The 5,503-nt window shown below is 34.7% G+C and overlaps 1 pseudogene; it reads left to right on the top strand.

The window, feature by feature from the left end:
- Positions 1–3,410: 3,410 nt before the first annotated feature.
- LOC132803418 (DNA-directed RNA polymerase subunit beta-like) lies at positions 3,411–3,947 on the top strand (annotated as a pseudogene).
- Positions 3,948–5,503: the final 1,556 nt, after the last annotated feature.

Genomic DNA, 5,503 nt, shown 5'->3' with positions numbered 1-5,503 from the left:
ATACCAAAGATTTGTATTTGTTTATAAACTCTACTGGCGAGTGGCTAACACCCGGAGTAGCTATTTATGATACTATGCAATTTGTTCGACCAGATATACAGATAGTATGCATGGGATTAGCCACTTTAATGGCATCTTTTATTCTGGTAAGAGGAGAAATTACCTCACGCTTATTGGATTTAAGAGAAAAAATGAAGACTATGCCTTCACACTATAGGAAATATGAATATTAAGTAATAATAGCATGGCACTTCGAATTCAAAATAAAAAGAAAAAATTTTCAAAATACTTCCATTATGTATCGAAACAGTAGTATGAGATAAAGAAAGGGTATTTCCAATTTTATCTGACCTATCAGGAGACTTTTTCAACATCACAAACTTTTTTGTTTTCACACTGAAGATAACAATATTTATGTTCTGAAAGAATACGAAAATAAATAAATAAACTAATAAAAAAAACATAAATAAGTAAAAAAAATCTTATTTATTTGTGTTGAGAAAAAAAGGGGAAACTTTGGGATTGATAAATAACTGACGAAATGATGATGCAACGGAGCCATCATAGTATTTTTTAACTACTCCAAAAGGATGGGTTGTTAGTGAATCATTTACCTATGTGAATCTGATAGACTCTATATATATGTATATTTTCTATTTTTTTCTATTTCCTCAATGTAAGGTAAAAAAAAAGGTAAAAGTGAATTCCATTGTAGAGTCGTATGCAATGCGCAAAATATAACTGTACAGTTGTTCAATTCTATATTTTTTTTGGTACTATTTTTTTATTATTATTCTTTATATCTTTGACTTTCATCATGCAAGATAGAGGAACTATCTATTATGTTATGGTATCAAGGTAATGATGCATCAGCCTGCTAGTGGTTTTTATGAGGCACAGACGGGAGAATTTGTCCTGGAAACAGAAGAACTACTGAAGCTATGCGAAACGATCATAAGGGTTTATGTACAAAGAACAGGCAAACCTTTATGGGTTGTTTTCGAAGACATAGAAAGAGATATTTTTATGTCAGCAACAGAAGCCCAAGCTCATGGAATTGTTGATCGTGTAGCGGTTAAAAAATAATAATAAAAACTAAGACTAACAGAACAGGGGTTTTAGGCAAATCCGCAATTTGTGATTTTATCGTCTTACCAGGTTTAATATTCTATTAATTAATAATTAATCTATTAATATATATAAATTAATCCATTAATATATAAATGATTCATAATCATCCGATTAAGATCGATCTAAACCAGCTCATTAAGTATATGATTCAACATACCAAATATTAAACAACTTATTAGAAACACAAGACCGTTAATAGAAAAAGACACGATGATGTGTTTCCGCCTGAGCCCGCTCCACCGATAACCCGCTGGGGTGCTAACTCGACATGGATGAAGAGTAGGCCAATCATAAGAGGTCAAATTAAGAGATTAAAGGAAAAACTGGGAGTATTTATGCAGGGGGTAATCAATCTCAATAGAGCTTGTCCATACTTGAAGATACAAAGCCTATTCTAAGCATCCAAGTGGTGGAAACCGATACGGACCCGGGTGATGGTTTTGGTACATTTTTGGAGTTCGGGAAGCATGAAATGATTCCAATGCTTTATGGGTTCAATACATATGCCTAAGAGGTCATGGAATCAAGTTAAAGTAGCCTCAAATGCAATAAAAAAGGGCTTGTACGGACAGCATCAACAATTTGGCCGAATTTGCTGTATTTGCTTGCTGGCTTTGCTGTATTTTACTGTATTAGCCTTTTCTTATTTTTCTAAGCATGGGCAACGTGTGGGACTTCATATTCAGCTTATTTGGCATCCTAAAAAGCATATAGAAGCTGATTTGAAGCTCAAAGAGGTCAAAGATTGGTCAAAGTCAAATTAGTCAAAAAGCTAGCATTATAGTTTCCTAATTTTATTCTACTTTTTTTTTTTAGGAAACTACCATTACTTTTTAGTTTTTATTTATTTATTTTCTGGACAAATAACTTTAGGAAGTTTTTTATTTTATTCTTTCCATTGTAAATTAATTAATTCCTAATTTAATATAAAGGAATTAATTAATCAAACTTAGATTAGGAAAGGAAGTATAGTTTCGGCTAACTAGGTTTCTTTATGTGTGATCAATAAAATATTGCAAAGCCCTAATATCTATTACCGATCAGAATCAGACCATAATGGAATTTCGGTCTATATTGACACCATAATATAATATCGGGGAGGAAGATTGGAATTAGAGATTGATAGACAAGCAAGGATATGGGCTCGTGTGAATAGGAAATAGAAAATATCTATTCTAATTCAATCATCGGCTATGGGTTCAAGTCTAAGAGAAATTCAAGAGAATGGTTGTTACCCTGGAATTTTCTTGTCTTTCCTAAATGATAAGCAGGAAAAAAAAAATTTAAGTCAAAAGAAAATGCCAGATTTGGAGTTTTATCAACAATTTGCCTGTGTAGGCAGTGATCTAGTATTTTCTGAATCCTTATGTAAGGAGTTATAAAAGAAATTCTTTCAACAAAGATGTGAATTAGGAAGGATTGGTCGACGAAATATGAACTATAGACTGAATCTTGATATACCGCAGAACAATACATTTTTATTACCAAGAGATATATTAGCCACTGCTGATCATTTGATTGGAATGAAATTCGGAATGGGTACACTTTACGATATGAATCATTTAAAAAATTAAACGTATTCGTTCGGTAGTGGATCTCTTACAAGATTAATTTGGATTGGGCTTAGTCATTTAGAAAATATGGTTAGAGGAACTATATGTGGAGCAATTAGGCATAAATTGATACCGACTCCTTAGAATTTGGTAACTTCAACTCCATTAACAACTACTAATGAATCTTTTTTCAGATTACACTCATTATCTCAAGTTTTAGATCGAACTAATCCATTGTTACAAATAGTTCATGGTAGAAAATTGAGTTATCTAAGCCCTAAAGGATTGATAGGGCAAACTGCCAGTTTTTGGAGACGAGATATCCATCCTAGTCATAATGGACACATTTTCCCTATTGACACATCTAAAGGAATCAATGTTAGACTTATTGGCCCCTTAGTAATTCATGCGAGGTGTGGTCATTGGGGGTCTTTAGAAAGCCCATTTTATGAATTCTCTGAGAGATCAAAAAAAGTATGGATGCTTTATTTATCACCATGTAGAGATGAATACTATATGGTAGCAGCAGGGAATTCTTTGACACTGAATCGAGGTATTCTGGAAGAATAGGTTGTTCCGGTTCGATACTATCAAGAATTCTTGACTATTGAATGGGAAGTGGTTCATCTTCGGAGTATTTTTCGATTCCAATATTTTTCTATTGGAGCTTCCCTCATTCCTTTTATCTAGCATAATGATGCGAATCATGCTTTAATGAGTTCTCAAATGCAACATGAAGCAGTTCCTCTTTCTCGATCCAAAAAGTACATTGTAGGAACTGGGTTGGAATGCCAAGTAGCTCTAGATTCTAGGGTTCTCGCTATTGCTGAACATGAGGGAAAGATCGTTTATACCGAAGAGCCTTTTATTAGGAAATGGGGATACTCTAAGCATTCCATTAGTGATATATTAACGTTCGAACAAAAGTACGTGTATGCGTAAAAACCAAGTTGTGCGAGGTAAATGTATTAAAAAGGGACAAATTTTAGCTGATGGTGCTGCTACCTTTGGCGGTAAACTCGCTTTGGGAAGAAACATATTAGTAGCTTATATGCCATGGGAAGGTTACAATTCTGAGGATGCGGTACTCATTAATGAGCATCCAGTATATGAGGATATTTATACTTCTTTTCACATATGGAAATATGAAATTCAGACTCATGTAACAAGTCATGGTCTTGAAAGAATAATGAAATACCGCATCTAGAAGCCCATTTACTCTGAAATTTAAACAAAAAAGGAATTGTGATGTTGGGGTCTTAGGTGGAGATGGGTGATATTTTAGTAGGTAAATTAACACCCCAAATGGCAAAAGAATTATCATATGCTCCGGAAGATAGATTATTACGAGCCATCCTTGGCATTTAGGTATCCACTTGAAAGGAAACTTATCAAAAGTTATCTATCGGCGATAGAGGTCGAGTTATTGATGTGAGATGGATCTATAAAAAAAAGGGTTCTAGTTATAATCTAGAAACGATTTGTGTTTATATTTCATAAAAGTGTGAAATTCAAGTGGGGAATAAAGTAGATAGAAGACATGGAAATAAGGGTATCATTTAAAAAAATTTACCTAGACAAGATATGCCTTATTTGCAGGATGGAAGACCCGTTGATGTAGTCTTCAACCCATTAGGAGTACCCTCACACATAAATATAGGTTAGATATTTGAATGATCTATTGGGTTGGCAGGAAGTCTGCTAGATAGACATTGTCGAATAACACCTTTCAATGAGATATATGAACAAGTGGCTTCGAAAAAACTAGTCTTTTCTAAATAATATGAATCCAGTAAGCAAACAGCGAATCCGTGGGTATTTGAACCTGAGTATTCGAGATAAAGCAGAATATTTGATGGACGAACTGGGGATCCTTTTCAACAACCTCCTATAAAAGGAAAGCCTTATGTCTTGAAATTAATTCATCAAGTTGATGATAAAATACATGGACGTTCTAGCAGACATTATGCACTTGTTACACAACAACCATTTAGAGGAAGGGCCAAGGAGAGAGAGGGGGGGGGGGCAATAGGTAAAAGAAATGGAAGTTTGGGCTCTATAAGGATTTGGTGTTGCTCATATTTTAGAAGAGATGCTTACTTATAAATCTGATCATATAAGAGCTCGCAAATAAGAACTTGGTACTACAATCATTGGAGGAACAATACCTAAACTGGAGGATGCTCCAGAATCTTTTTGATTGCTCGTTCGAGAATTACGATCTTTGGCTATGGAATTGAACCATTTCCTTGTATCTGAGAAAAAATTCTAGATTAATAGGAAGGATTTTTAATCGAAATGAATCAGAATTTTTCTTCTATGATAGATCGGTATAAACATTAACAACATCTGATGTGAAACTGCCCGTGCCCGCACAATTAACAACCCGTTAGGGTGCTGACCCGATACAGACAAAGACCGGACCAATCACTAGGGTTCAAGCTAAGAGGTTTAGGGAGAACCTTGCTCCATTTATCCAGGGAGTAATTCATTTTCAAGAGGGTTTGTCCATACCTGAATATCTAAGACCTGTTTTGAGCATACAAGTGGTGGAAGCCGATACGGACCTGGATAGCAATTTTGGTGTATTTATGGAGTCCCGAATGCTTCATAGATTCAATAAATATGTCTAAGAAGTCATGGAATCAAGTCAAGGCAGCTTCAAAGGCATCCAAAAAGGGGCTGTGTGCATAACATGGAAATTTGGCCGGTTTTGCTGTATTGTCCACTGCTTTACTGTATTTTGCTGAGTTGATTTTTTCTCTTTCCTCCAAGCAATGGAAATGTGTGGGACTTCATGAACAGACTATTTGGCATCT

The sequence above is a fragment of the Ziziphus jujuba genome, chromosome 4 (assembly GCF_031755915.1).
Source record: "Ziziphus jujuba cultivar Dongzao chromosome 4, ASM3175591v1".
In the NCBI taxonomy this organism is placed as follows: Eukaryota; Viridiplantae; Streptophyta; class Magnoliopsida; order Rosales; family Rhamnaceae; genus Ziziphus; species Ziziphus jujuba.
Note: the sequence above shows the minus strand (reverse complement) of the source record. Positions and strands in the feature narration are given on the sequence as shown.